Source organism: Equus quagga, chromosome 8 (assembly GCF_021613505.1).
Source record: "Equus quagga isolate Etosha38 chromosome 8, UCLA_HA_Equagga_1.0, whole genome shotgun sequence".
Taxonomy (NCBI): domain Eukaryota; kingdom Metazoa; phylum Chordata; class Mammalia; order Perissodactyla; family Equidae; genus Equus; species Equus quagga.
Genome location: NC_060274.1, coordinates 21608351 through 21622992, shown reverse-complemented (window position 1 = coordinate 21622992; position 14642 = coordinate 21608351). Strand labels below are relative to the sequence as shown.

At 44.2% G+C, this 14642-nt stretch overlaps 1 long non-coding RNA gene and 1 other non-coding gene across 2 annotated transcripts; one reads left to right on the top strand and one right to left on the bottom strand.

The window, feature by feature from the left end:
* Nucleotides 1–1304: 1304 nt before the first annotated feature.
* Nucleotides 1305–6497, bottom strand: LOC124243480 (uncharacterized). The gene is made up of 3 exons (XR_006889682.1): nucleotides 6324–6497; nucleotides 3044–5845; nucleotides 1305–1677 (listed from the first exon to the last, which is right to left on the bottom strand). It is a non-coding gene; the product is annotated as an uncharacterized LOC124243480 (long non-coding RNA).
* Nucleotides 6498–6592: 95 nt separating this feature from the next.
* Nucleotides 6593–6675, top strand: TRNAL-UAA (transfer RNA leucine (anticodon UAA)). The gene has a single exon. It is a non-coding gene; the product is annotated as a tRNA-Leu (tRNA).
* Nucleotides 6676–14642: the final 7967 nt, after the last annotated feature.

Below are 14642 nucleotides of genomic sequence, written 5' to 3'. Positions count from 1 at the left end.
AAGGGTTAAAATAGGAATGTAGTGAAAACTGAACTATTACAACAAGATAATTAGATTTAATTAAAAATAAAAATAAAATGTTACGATATGTAAAATAAAAACGTGAACATCGATTAAGAAAAAAATTCTAAACTAAACTAGGAATAAATATAACTTCGATAGGATGTAACAGTAGTAATATTTTTTAAGAAAATACAAATAAAGACAAAATAAGAAAAGCAAGATAGAGGCAGAACACTGAAAGAATAAAAAACTTAAATAGAAATAGGGAAAAGCGGATAAAATGAATTAAATGAGATAATGCACATAAAGTGCTTCTCACAGTAAAGTGACACTGAGACAGTGCTCCTCCATAAAACAAAATCTGTGTTTAATAAAGTTGGAAAACAAAAGATGAGGTAGAAAAGAGGAGAGGAGGCAGCCAATAGTCCTGCTGAAAGCAAGCTACAAGTCCATGGCAAAACCCCCACTTAGACTTTCCTGGGGGTGAGTCCTGCTTTGCTGGGTGATGGGAGGCAAAGTCAATACACACTTCCCTCCCCCGGCCCCTCGTCCCACGTTTCCAGCAACCTTGCCTCTGTTTATGGTACCCATGACCAGACCTGTCTGAAAGAGCCTCGCCACAGACAACTTCAGCAGAGTCGGGGTTGGTTGGGCTCACACGTGCTCAGCCACCAGCTCTGTTCTTTGAAGTTCAGAGAACAGTCCACTCAGGGATCCCAAAGTGCCTGGAACTTGGTATTTGGAAATCCGAAACGTCACAAACAGAGGGCTCCCCATTCTCACCTTCGGACGAGAAAATACGTCCTAGTGTTGATGGTGTTTCATGATCATGTTCTCAACATCTATGACACGGCCATATTTCTTCATAATATAATTGAGATGAAGAATGGGTGTAAAAGCAATACAGAGGCGTTTAACTGATGTTGAAATAAAAGGGCGTTAGAATGATGCTAAGAATGAGAGAGTCCCAGTAAAGTGACAGTGAAGATTCTATCAACCCAAGATATACCCTAGGCGAAGGCAGTTTCAGAGCTCCACACGATAATTTTACATCTATTTATATACAGAAAGACAGAAGTCACCCTCAGGAGACAGGATTACTTAGGAGAAAGAGGTAAATGATAAGTCAAGGCAATAATAGGGAATCAATCAAGGAAGAAACTTCTAGGGAATACGTAGAAACTTCCATCCATTCTGCATATACTGTACATCCACATACTGTATGAGCACTCAGTTAGGAATGCTTTGACAGAAAGCCTACTGTGATAACGGGGACGCCAAACTTGAGCATGCCTCAGAATCACCCAACTCTGAGATGAGGATTCAAGAAGTTGGGGTGGGGATGGAGAATATGCATTTCCAACAAGTTCGCAGGTGATCCTGATGTTTTGAGAACCACGGGCTTATCTTTAAAGACATGTTAATTACCTTGTAGAACCGCAGATTGGAGGCAGGTGGCTTCTGGTTGGCTGTGGCTCACTTGAATAGCAAAGTCGTTTTCTAACTTACCCTTCAGACATCTTTGGGTGTTAGCGTCTCATCCATAGGCTTGTCCCCTCGTGGTCACAGGTTGGCTAACACAGCTTCAAGAATTTCATCTTCACGCCGTCTCAGGGAAGGCAGGAAGAAAGAGGGAAGAACAGCACAAGCGTCCACTTCCTGAGGCTCTGTCTACTAATTCAGAAAGAAAATCTCTCCCAGAACCTCCTGCCAACTTTCCCTTCTCTGTCATCAGCCAGAACTGGATCACATGCCCACTTTCTCCTTACCCCGATCCCGGACCAATTATTGGCAAAAGGGATGGCATGACATTTACTGCTTTAGACCAATGAGGACTCATCCCCTGGGGCAGGGGGAAGAATCTACCAGCCCTGAAATCAAATCAGGAATAGCTGTTGGAAAAACAAGAAATATTGGCCACCACAGGAGCCCACCTCAGCCAAGCAGCCTGCTAGAGATTTTACATACATTGTTTCACTTAATTCTCACGACATTTCTCTGTGGTAGGATTATTAATCCCACTTTACAGATGAGGAAACTGAGGCAGGAAAGAATTAGAATTTGAATTACCTCTACTGACTCCACCATCTAAACAACACCTTTACGTTGTGATGTCCTGCTGCCTCTTGTTTTCTCTATAGTTCAGAAAAATCATTGCTGTCATAACGACAATGCTTAGTTATGTACAAGAGGCTAATTTATATTCTGCTTACTGTATAGGATATGTGTGTACCATATTTCATGAGACTTGAGGCAAAAATTTAAGTTCTATAAGTACTTACACGGAAAATTCTGTCATGAAGAATAATGTAATCCTAATGATACCACATACTTTAATTTTTATTGTAATAAAGATCAGGCAGAGCGAGAGGGACGCTTCTAAAGTCTCATTGGGAACTTCTTGAGTTTTGTTCGCTCATATTTACAGGTAAGGGTAACTTATTTCACTTTACAATTATGTGTGTGGTGGGAAGGTCGGGTTTATGCTGGGCCTTAGAGGAGAGTTAGACAGAGAAAAGCACCACAGGAAAAGGCAGGAGAGAGATAGGAAATGGCTTAGCATCTTCAAGGGACAAGGGGTCCCGATTTAGTATGCCTGGGATTGCAGGGGTGGGGGTGGGGGTGGAAAGGGGTTACACATTCTACTCTATTCAATTCTACATTGTTTGAACTCTATATATCGTTTACAACTTGCATCCGTTTTGATAAAGATATTTTCATTCTGAAAAGATAAAGCGAGAGAAAAGAAAGGGTAGAAGCCACACATTTTCTGGGGAAAACAAAGTAAATGAGTAGACTTGGAAAGAATGGGAATCCATTCAAGAGTTTGAAAACAAACGGAAGAAGGAAAGATGGATGTTAGCAAAGAGGTCAGCAATATTAGTGTTTTAAAACATATGTGTGGAAACAAAACATAGGCCCGTGACGATATTGTCAAAACTAGAGAAACTGACTTTGGCTACTATGCATATTAGTTAACTGTAGCTGCATAAAAATAACACAAAACTTAGCAGCTTCAAACAAGAAATATTTATCTTACATGGTTTCTGAGGGTCAGAAGATCGGGGCTCAGCTGGTGGTTCTGGTTCAGGGTTTTTCATGAGGTTGTAGTCAATATGTTGGCCAGAGCTACAGTCATCTGAGGGCTTGACTGGGCTGAGGATCTGTTTCCTAGGTCACTCCTGTGGAACTTCAGTTCCTGCTGGCCACTGTCAAAGGGCTGCTCGTGACATGACAGCTGGTTTCCTCCAGAGGGAATGATCCAAGAGAGAGAAGGAAGATGACAACAGCACTGCCTTTTGATGACCTAGTCACTCCGGCTGCATGCTGTCTCTTCTGTTTTATTCTAAGCCTTGGAAATGAGTCACTAGACCCAGCCCACACTGAAAGGGAATGGAATTAGGCTCCATCTCTTGAAGGGAGGAGTATCAAAGCATTTATGCACATGGTTTTTAAAACCACTACAGAATGCACAAAGAATAACATGGCTTAAATCAACACACACACAGTGGAAAAATAATTTAAAAAGAGTGAAGCGTTTCCCCATAAGAAGTATGCCAACTGCAATTTCCAGACCATGAAGCCATTTCAATGTTACAAAATCTGTCTTAATATTGTCATTTGCTCTCTAATATTGTCAGTTATAACAAATGTCATTGCACAGTGCTTTCCACATTTTATTCCAACACCCAAGTGGATATTTGACATGCCTTGTGGTTGCCAACATCTTTTGAACACCCTTCGTATGTCTGAAGAATCTCCTCCGTTTTGAAGCCTGCTTCCTAAGGTGGAAGCCAGAACTTTGCTGCCTAGCCTCCCTTGCAGCTAGGACCTAGGGATGGAACGTGTGTGCTTCCACCCAGACTGTCCCACGCAAGATGTCGATCTGGAAAAAAGCAGCATGGCCCAGAATCCAGCTTCCGGTAAGGAGGGAGGAAAGGACTCCAGTGATGGAATCAGACCCTGTTCTCTTCATCTCGGGACTCTGCTTTCCCCTGTGTTGCCTTTCTTCTCAGACAGCCTGTCTCTATGCAGTGCTCCTAGGGCTCTATGACAGTATCCCAGTTTATCAAACTCAGAATTGTCATTACCTATTGCTTCTTTAAAAAAAAAAAAAAAGCAGTGGCACAAAATAACATTTTTATTCCTCCTGTAGATTCTGTGAGTCAGGAATTGGAAAAGGATCCAGTGGGGACAGCTTGTCCCAGCTCCATGATATCTGGGTGCTTAGCTGGAAAGATTCAATGGCTGGGGGGTCACCTGCCTGGTAGGGGCTGGAATCAACTGAAGGCCCATTCACTTTTATTTGTGGCAGTTAATACTGACTGTTGGTTGGGGCTGTCAGCTGCAACAACTACATGTAGCTACTTGGGCTTCCTCACAGTATGGTGGCTGGGTTCCCAGAGCAAGCATCCCAAGAGAACGAGGCGAAGCATAGCACCTTGTGTGACCTAGCCTCAGAAGTCACATAGCATCACTCTGCTGGAGACACGAGCCTTCCCAGATTCAACGAGGGAGAACACAGACCCCCACCTATTGATGGTACAGGTGTCAAAATCCCAGTGGAGGAAGACAAAGTCACGTGTGAGATGAGAGATACTATTGTGGTCCTCTTTGGAAGAATACAATCTGCCACACGGCCCACTGACATCTTCTCTTCTCCAACAGCTCAGAGTTACCTGTAACTCTGATTAGACTAACTTGTGTTCCAGGCCCATCCTCAAGGAATGGCCAGAGACATTTGATACAATCTTGGGGCTTCAGAAGAGGCACTACCAGGGGGTGCCCTGTGATGTGGCTGTGTTGTTCAGAACTGTCTTATACTAGGGCCTTGCTGGAGGCTAAGTCTGGGGTTCAATACAAATATGCTTCAAATAGTATATCACCATTTCCAGAAGATCATGAAGAATCTGATGGCTGCATTGGTGGAAAAGTTCTGCAATGCCCTCAAGGTGTGGGCAGCACACTGAGGAGGCCTCTTCATGTTTTGGAGCGAGTTTCAACAGGGCTTCTAAACTTCAGAATGGAGATACGAGCACTTGCTTTACAAGGTTGTTAAAAAAGTTAAATTCGATAACACACGTAAAGAGGTTAGAGCAATGACTGTCACATAGCGTGTACTCAATACATTCTTTTATTATTACCATTTTAAGGACCTCGAAAGCCCAGTTTGATGAAATCTGAGGCCTCTAACAATTTGGTGTAATAAGATGGAGATCGTGAGTGGTGGGTGGTCTTCTGTGTCATCACCACTTGATCTCTAGACCCCGGCAGAGGGCAAGTTCCTCTTCTTCTCTTGGCAGAGCACGGTGAGGCCTTAGGAACCTGCTCTATGATCTTGTGTGTGTTCTCCGGAGAAGCTGGCCTCACGCTCAGTAGGAAGGACACAGCTGAGGCCGGGACACAGACGCAGGCCACTGATGCCTCACAATGTTAGGTGACAAAGTGGGTAGGGGGCAATTCGTTGGTTATTATCCAGAGAAGCTCTCAGGAGCAGTAATGTTCTTGGTCGCAACTCTGAAAACCAGGGCAGCAGGCTGAGGAGCAGCCTCCACCGGTCATGGCAATGTTCCCAGACCCACGGAGCTCCAGGAGGTAGCAGGGCAATGGGTTTCCTACCGTGTGACCCCGGGGTGAGGAGCCAGTTGGTGAGGTCCCGCACAGTGAGTTGAACAAGTGCAGTCTCCAGGATGATGGAAGTTCTTGGTGAAAGACAGCGGCCGCACTTTATCAACAAGGGCGTGGCTGCCAGATGGTGGCTCAGTCCCCGGGTTCCATGATGCTCCAGAACACAGAAACCTTGGCTCTGTGGTCCTGGGTGGTGGGGAATGGAGTGGAGGTCCTGGAAAAGGAGTTGACAGAGCGAACTGAATCTCTTATGCACAGAAAGGAAGAAGAGCATTGCAGAACAGTTAGGAGAAGACAAACATGTAAGTGCACGGGTGGGTCGTGGGAACAAAGAGGGACCCCCCTCTCCCCGCAGCAGAGGCGGCGCAACGCGGGTGCTGCCTGCAGCCAGCAGGGAGGGCGAATGGTGCCCCCCTCCTGGCACGTGGCCTGGCGCAGTATAGACACAAATGTCTACAAAGCTTCCTTCCCGTGCGACTTAAGAGGAAAAGCAGCTTCCAGGTACAGGGGTCCCAGAACTCTGCCGCTGCCCATGCAACTCATTCCCTGAGGTTTATTCTATTTAGTACAAACCAGCCAAACGCCCCCCACCCCTCGGCTCCGTCCCTGCACCACCCGTTCCCGGCGCCTCCAAAACGTGCTCCTAGGAACCCAGAAGTTTACTCGTGTGTTTGTTTCCCGCGCCCGCGCACCTCGAAACCGAAAGCAGAACAGGCAGGGCCCGACGCGGGCCGCCGGCGGCGTGCCGGGCTCGGCTGCAGTTGCCCTCGCTGCCGCGGGGGGCCGGGCCGCCGCGAGCTCCGGCGGCGGGAAGCGGGGCTCGGGCCGGGGGGCCGCCGCGCTCGGGCCGGGAGACCGGGGGGCGCGGCGGCGAGGGCTCCTCGGCATTCCCGCAGGAGGCTGCGAGGCGGACGGTGGAATTCGGCTTGTAGGAAGAGCGAGAGACACATCGTGCGCCTGCACCAGGATGGCCGAGTGGTTAAGGCGTTGGACTTAAGATCCAATGGACATATGTCCGCGTGGGTTCGAACCCCACTCCTGGTAGATGCTCCGTTTTTTTCTCCGAAAATTTTTATTTGTTTCTTAAATGGAAATTTCGCCGAGCACACCACGCCTTGGACTCAGGAAATCCGTCTCCTGCCTGCGAGAGGCACAGCGCGGCTCCGCTTCCCACGGCCAGAGGCGCCGCCGCGGGCGGGTCCCCGGGCCGGGCGGGCGTCCGGGCGGCGCCGGGGTGCAGGCCTCGGTCTCCCGGCTGCAGAGCTGGAGCCGGCCGGGCGGGGCGGGCGCTTGGGACTCGGCAGCGTGGTTCGAGAACTGCCTCTGCGGAGAAGTCCAAGAGACTTTTCTTCTTCCTTTTTTTTCGCCCAAATTAATTGTGTGCACACAGTTCTTCCATTAGCTCCTTGACAGCGGAGACAGTGTGCATCATAGCGCTAAAATGGACTCTCACGTGCGTTCGGCTTAGAATTTTAAAATACTAAGGGCATGGTCTGATTGTTTAATGCTTTTAAAAAAGGAAAGTAATCTAAAATCTAGAGGAGAAAAGTTGCAAGTACAGCGCAAAGAACCTATTTTTAATCTAATCTTTTGAGAGTAAGATAAAGACTAAATGCTCCAATACAACCATTAAAATCAGGAAATTAACATTGATAATTTACTACCATCTGATTTGCAAACCCCATTTTATCACCATTTGTCTAAAGTAAAAGGCTCCTGTTCAGAATAATGTGTTACACTTTCTCGTCACATCTCCTTACGCTTCTTCAAACTGGAAGGACTCCTCAGTCTCTCCAGACTTTTCGTGATCTTGACACTTTTGAAGATGACAGAGCAAACATGTAGAACGCCCGTTTGTCAGTTGGCGTTTGTCTCATGTTTCCTCGTGATCGGAAGCGATGCTTCTTTAGCATCTTAGGGCCATCCTCCTTTAGCGGGACTGTGGCAGGAGTGATGCTGTGTGCACGTTGCATCCTCCCAGGTGGCGGGATTTTGATGTGGGCTGTTACTGATCTTAATTCACTCGGTTAAGCTTCTCTGCCAGCCTTCTCCACTGCGAAGTTACTCTTTTCCTCTTCGTGATTAATACTTATTTTGAGGGGAAGTGCTGTGAAGCTATGTAAATATCTCATTACTCATCAAACTTTCCATTTTATTCAGTTTTTTATGGAATCATAAGTTGTGTAAGTATGCACCCACGGAAGTATGCACCTATTTCAATTAATAGTTACAATCTACTCTAGAATTGTTTTATTGATGCCCAGAGTGTCCCAGATTTGGCCAGTGGAAGTCCATTCAACCTGACTTTTGACATGTCTCTGTCACTCTTTAGCACTTCCCTACTTTCTAGTCTGTGCTTACCGTATGTGTTCCCTGACCTGGGCCTAGAATCAGCCATTTTCCAAAGACCCCTGGGTCCCTTTAGTGGCGAAGGGTAGTTAGAAACCAAGATCTCAGTCTAAGTGTGCTCATGGCTTTTGATGTGTTACTGTTCCCAGGCCCTCTCAGTGGACAGAATTAAGCAGAGTGTCTGTGTGAATACACATCTATATTTATCTATCTACATATTTATCTTTATGTCCAGGAGTTCGTGCCAACGCCTCCAGTTCCGGTCTAACACTACAGACTTTGTTCTAGTTTTTCTGTCTGTATTTGTAATTCTCAAAACTCCCACCAGCCCAGTGTGACACCTGCCTTGCTTGGGCCCATCTAATGGATTTAGATTGAATTGTTCAAGAAGGGAAGGAAAGAGGAAAATAAAGACCATCTAAATAGTTTGGAAAATAGCATCCTGCCAGCACCTAGAACTGGCTATGAGCCAGTCACCGTTAGGCACTTGGGATGTGCGGACAAATAGTCCAGCCTCTGCCTCAAGGAGCTCAGATAGTGAGAGACAGAGGTTTTAATGAACCACATTTATAGTGAGAAAATATGGGTTATGCCCAAGGTGCTAAAGGAGCAGCGTGCGAAGCCCAGCTCTTCCCCAGAGAATCAGCTTTAGTTGAGAACTGAAGGAAGACGAGTAGGGTTTGGCGGGGGCGGGGGCTGGGGGAGGTTGGGGAAACCACCTTGAAACCATGTTGAGTGCGGTGCCTGGAGTCCACTGAAGGATTGGAAACAAGAAGCAATCTGATTAGTGCTGCATTTGGAAGTATCTGTGTCTATCGACGTAGAAACTCTTGGTCCAACTATACATGCTCAGGACGGGGGCATGTTGAATCGGCAGAAAATATTTTTTAGGGAAAAATCGTTTAGTTCTGTCAATAGCCAATTAGACTGAGCTCAGTGTCTCTCTCTCCCCCTCCTTAAAAGCTGAGGAACAATATTGATTTGAAGCCTTTTCAGCCTGAATGCAAGGGCTCATATTAATTTGTATTAATATGTTCAAGTGCAAATATGGAAAAATCCTGCCAAGAATAGGCAAACAGCAGTGTGGGTTTTTACTTTGTTCCTTTCAAACTTATTGTCAATCAAGCTTCCAGTCAGCAGTAACCAGCTACTGTGCTCTAGCAGAGATGGTAAAAGACCAGTTGGTATTCGCCTTGAGCTTGCCGAAATTCTGACAAACGGATCACTGAGAGGCCTCAAAGAGGGACGAAGTGACGGCTGAAAGCTGCCAGTCTAGAAATAAGAAAATCTGTCAGATCCATCCTAGGGCAGTGACCCACAAGTTGTCAGTTGATCAACATATATGGCCTACTTAACAGCAGTCTTTTTTTTTTTTTTTAATAACATGGATGTATTGACCTTTGTGTTTCCTGCTGTGTATTTGGGTTTAACTCCTATGGCATGAAGAAAGCTCTTCTTCTTCTTCTTCTTTTTTTTTTTTTTTAAGATATGCTTTTTGGTGAGGAAGATTGGCCCTGAGCTAACATCTGTTGCCAGTCTTCCTCTTTTTTTTTTCTCCCCAAAGCCCCAGTGCACAGTTGTACATCCTAGCTGTAGGTCATTCTAGTTCTTCTATGTGGGACGCTGCCACATGGCCTGATGAGCCGTGTGTATGTCCGAGCCCAGGATCCTAACCGGCCAAGGTCAGGCTGCCAGAGCGGAGCTGGAGAACTTAACCACTTGGCCACCGGCTGGTCCCAGCAACAGGCTGCCAGTTTAGATGGGATCTTTTGCTTTACTGTATCCTTCTCTGCAAAATGTTTTGTCATTGATTTCTCTGGTTAGCAGGATTCTCTAGTGAGCTTTAAGCTAATGCAGCAAACTTTAAGAATATTATTCAACTTATAAAAATTCAAATCACAAGGTGACTCAGTAGAAAGAACCCAGGCTTTGGGGTCAGACAGACTTACCCACTTTCCCAGGTTACCAGTCTTCTTTTCCTCATTTGCAATCAGAAAAATAATTTTTACTTCCACAGAGTGCTTGTGAGGCTGTCACATTCTTCTCACAAAAGTAGGTGTTTCATAACTCTGAGCTCCCTTCCCTTTTCTGGAGCCATCCTCTGTAGGACGTACAGTGGAACTACACTGTGCACATCGGAAGACGTCTTACCTTGCATGCGTAGACCAATTTGCAGTTTTCAAAACACTTTAACATTCGCAATCTCCTTTGATAGAGTGCCTAGGTGGTAGATACAATTAGACACAATTTTCCTTAATAAATTTAAAAAATAATGTTTTCTTTTGCTCAAAATTACATATCTAAAGCTAGAGAATATCTGTAGTTCTTAAACATTGATATCCTGTCCTAAAAAGTAGCAGAATCTTTACTTTCCCTTGAAAAGTAGACCTGTTATAGTAGACTCGTTTTGTTAAAAAACTCTTAAAATGTTTTGAATTTAAATTTAAATCATTCGTAGGTGTACCGCTGCTAAGCTTAGAATGATTTTCCAGTGATTTCTTTAACAGTAAGAAATTAAGTCACTACTTTGAATTATAAGTTAAGAGTATGGGTTTATAAGCATTCTCTTTATGGATTTGAACTAGTTGTAAGTTATTCAAAACTGCTTAATTATTTTCTATTGGACTTCTTTCCGTAGAACTCTGTAAGAAAAGTGTTGCCATTACATTTAAACAGTGACATCTACTGGTTAATTTGAGGCAAATTTATTTGTTAAATTCTGTCTGCCTTATTTTGACTGTAAAATGCTGATAAATTGTTGTTCCGCAGTTTAGGAGCACATTTACAAGTTTAGGCTCCTTCCACTGTGTCTAGGGGCCCGTGAAGGCTGTGTCTAACCCGGCCAGTAAACTGACTTTCTTTTTTCTCTCTCAGTCATTAATGATAAAATCTGCCATTGAAAAGAGTCCCAAATCACAGACACAACTCACATGAGCTATTATTTTAATTATATGAATAGGGCCTTTATCTCATCATATCCATCATCTTTCTTTGTTTCAGTCTAACATATTTTTTCAAACTCTAAAACTGACTATAAAGTTGAAGAAGAATGGAGCTTTGGAATCGCTGTCAGCTTTAAAACACAGAAGTCATGTCCAATTTGACAAATCCTGAGCAAGAAGCTGTCTTTGTCCTTAGTAGCAAGTCGGAATTGGGAGATCTTAATTATCCCATTTGTTTTACATTTTGCTTTTAGATACAATTGCAGCTAATTAATGAACAACTTGAATGCAAGTCATGCATTTGCTAATTGTTCGAATAGATAAATGATAATGCCCCAAGTTGTTTTTTGGGCTTTTTTTTTGGGAGGAAGATTGTCACTGAGCTAACAGCCGTGCCAGTCTTGCTCTTTTGTGTGTGGGACACCACCACAGCACAGCTTGATGAGTGGTAGCGGTGTGTGGGTCCATGTCTAGGATCTGAACCCACAAACCCTGGGCCACCAAAGCAGAGAGCACAAGCTTAACCACTACACCACCGGACTGGGCCTGATGTTGCCCCAAGTTTTAATGAGTTTGTTCAGTTACAAGATGCCATGTAAGAGTCAGGGAACAGAATTTCAGGTTCTTCACATGTGTACTACTGGTGGATAGAGGGCCATTGTGAACCACCTGGTTTCATTTTCATCTAAATGGATTTTTTAAAAAAAATTGGCACCTGAGCTAACAACTGTTGTCAATCTTCTTCTTCTTCTTTTTTTTAATTCTTCTCACCAAAGCCCCTAGTACATAGTTGTATATTCTAGTTGTGAATGCCTCTGGTTGTGCTGTGTGGGACACTGCCTCAGCATGCCTCAGCGGTGCCATGTCCACGCCCAGAATCCAAACCAGTGAAACCCTGGGCCGCCAAAGCAGAGCGTGTGAACTTAACCACTCAGCCGCGGGGCTGGCCCCTCATCTAAATAGATTTTGATGTTTCTGAACCACATATCAGAGTGCCTGTGCAATTCAAGTCTCAAATTTATCTTTGGATTTTGGTTGTATTTGCAGCCATTTTATTCATTGCTATAGTGTAGTGAGGCTAGCCGTAACTGAATAAGATAACTTTTAAAATTGCATTGGAAAGATAGACTATTAAAAGGAGTGTTGAATATTTGTCTCAATTCCACAATCTCCTTTATATGCAAACATAGGAGTATGTGTATTTGTGAAATACTCAGCGCTGGTCCTAAGTGGCGCCACAACGCTGTGGTTAGGAGGCAGCCAGCGCAAGTCATAATCCCAGCTCCAACCCTTCTTAGCTGTGTGACTGTGGACTGGTTATATAGCTTTTCCAGGTCTTTGTTTTCACACCTATAAAATAAGGGTGATAATGAAAGTATCTATGGAAAAATTCATTGTGAGAATTAAGTGTGATGTTGATAAAGTGCATAGAAAGTGCCTGGCACGAGGAATGATCAATAGATTAATCTATTGTTACACATTAGTGATTCTTGTAAAGTGGACCTGTGGATTGACTATGAGACCAATCTTGCTACAAAGGGAAAAGTTGTTCATGGAATTGATTTTGCTGCAGAACTTACATTGTATTTGCCATAGCAATAGCAGTAAAGTGAGATCATTGCAAAAGATACCATTTTTAAAAGACATGAAATTTCGGAGAAGGGCATAGATTACATTCTTCTCATTTGTTCATGAAACTTTTTCTTTCCCATTTAAAAGTCTTTAAATGCCTAAATTTCCGTCATCAGCAATCTCTTCTTAAACCAAATTTGAGTAATTCCTTGAATAATTTTTATGTTAAAAAAATAGCTCAGAGTTCTGAACTCCAACTTTTCAAATTCATGGTAAGTGAACTTATTGTTTTCTCCCCTGGGTGTCACACCCAGTGGGTTAGTCACAAATAGCTATATTAAGGATGTTGTGCACATTTTTTAAACACTAGCAATTCTGACCCACCCAGTTCAGCTTCAATTTTAAATGCAACCTCACTTAACTTGTTTTTATTCCACATAAGAAAAATAAGAAACCTCTATCACTTGGAAGATGTGTAAGATAACGTATTATGTCGCGCTTTCAAGTGTGGGGCAGAGCTTCATACAGTATAGACGGGCACTGAAGTCTACTGTCATGCAGGAGAGCTCTTTTGCCGGGATTCAATGTCATGCCTAATTCTTTTAGGGCACTGCAGAGAACAGCGTGTGAAAGTGTACATGGAACCGAATGAAATTTCAAAGTGGCCTAATGAATTGAAATGACCTCAGTAATATGCTAATTGAATCAATCAGTCAATTTCTATAATGCTGATTTTAATCTCCTATGACTAGTCCTCAGACCCAAGTGAGATGGGGAGGAACTTGGAGAATTCTGGGCGGAGAAGCCCCCTAGGTGGATCTGGAGTGAAGAGGCCCCTCCCACTGGATTTCTCTTTTCTGCTTCTGCATCTCTGTGCTGTAGGCCAGCCGAATGCCTGCGTATGGAACACACAGCTACTGTGGCCTCTTGCCCATGTTTCAAAAATGTCTAGGAAAGCCTTGTGGAGAAATACCGGCACTGAAAGCTGGGCAACCTCTAGTTCCAACAGAGCAATTCCTTCATTCAGTAATGCCCATCAGCAAGGGAGAGCCTGAATTCAGCCCGCAAAGAAAGAGAGAGGGAGAGAGTGGGGACAAAAGGAGAGAGGGAAGGAAAGGAAGAGAGGAGGGAAAGAGAAAAAGGAAAAGAGAGAGAGAAAAGGGAGGAAGGAAGGAAGAGGGTCCCCAAAACCTCACTGGAATTCCTGGATCCAGTTTTGTTGGGATCAGCTCCATCCTTGTTAAGAGAATAAGTTAAGACAATAATTTCCTCTTTTGTATGTGGATGGACGCTAGTTTATATGGGCCTCTTGTTATTTGAAATTGAAAGAATCCTGGCTATGGTTTTTTAATTATTGTTATAAACTTGAGTATCTTCTTGAATATCAAAGGAGTACAAACAATGGTAATAGTTCAGAAGGGAAACAAGGCCTCATGAGATGTAGTCATGGGTTTGTTGAACGTTAGTGTTGGAATGGATCTCCTTAGACAAAGCTTCCAAGGAGACAGAAATAACCCACTGACCGCCCTGGCAGAGGTTAACTAGGCTCGAAACCAGTGGTTCTTAATAGGGGTGGCACCGGCCCTGGGAAACATTCTGGAAGAATGTGGGGCACCTTTGGCTTGTCATAATTTGTCGGAGAGCTACTGCCGTTTGGGAGGGGCCAGGCATGATGGGCATGCCGCAGTGTACGGGAGTCCCACACAAGAGAGGATTAGCCTTCAGCATGCAAGATTTTGGAAGATGCAGCAGGATCTTCCTGTAGGTTAAAGGCCTGTTTATTAGAAGCCATGACCTAACTCTGTTTTGCATATTGAGCACAGAATGGTTTTGCAAGCTTTCAATACACAGTGAATTTCCAATTATACAGCTACAGTGTAAATCAAGGGAAAGTCGTACTTTGTTTCATTCAGAATTTCATCGAGTTAGTTTCCATGTTGGAAAACTCATCACTCACAGAAACGGCACTGGTGGTATCTGAGTTACTGGTTCAGCACACCTGCATCAGCGTGCACGTGTAGCTGTCGTGTTCCTGATAATGGGATGGGCTCCGCCTCCTGTAGTTGAGCTCTAACACTTACATATTGAGATATCATGTGGAAACAGGTGTCTTCGACCTCCTCATTCATCAGGCTGGGCCTTTCATCC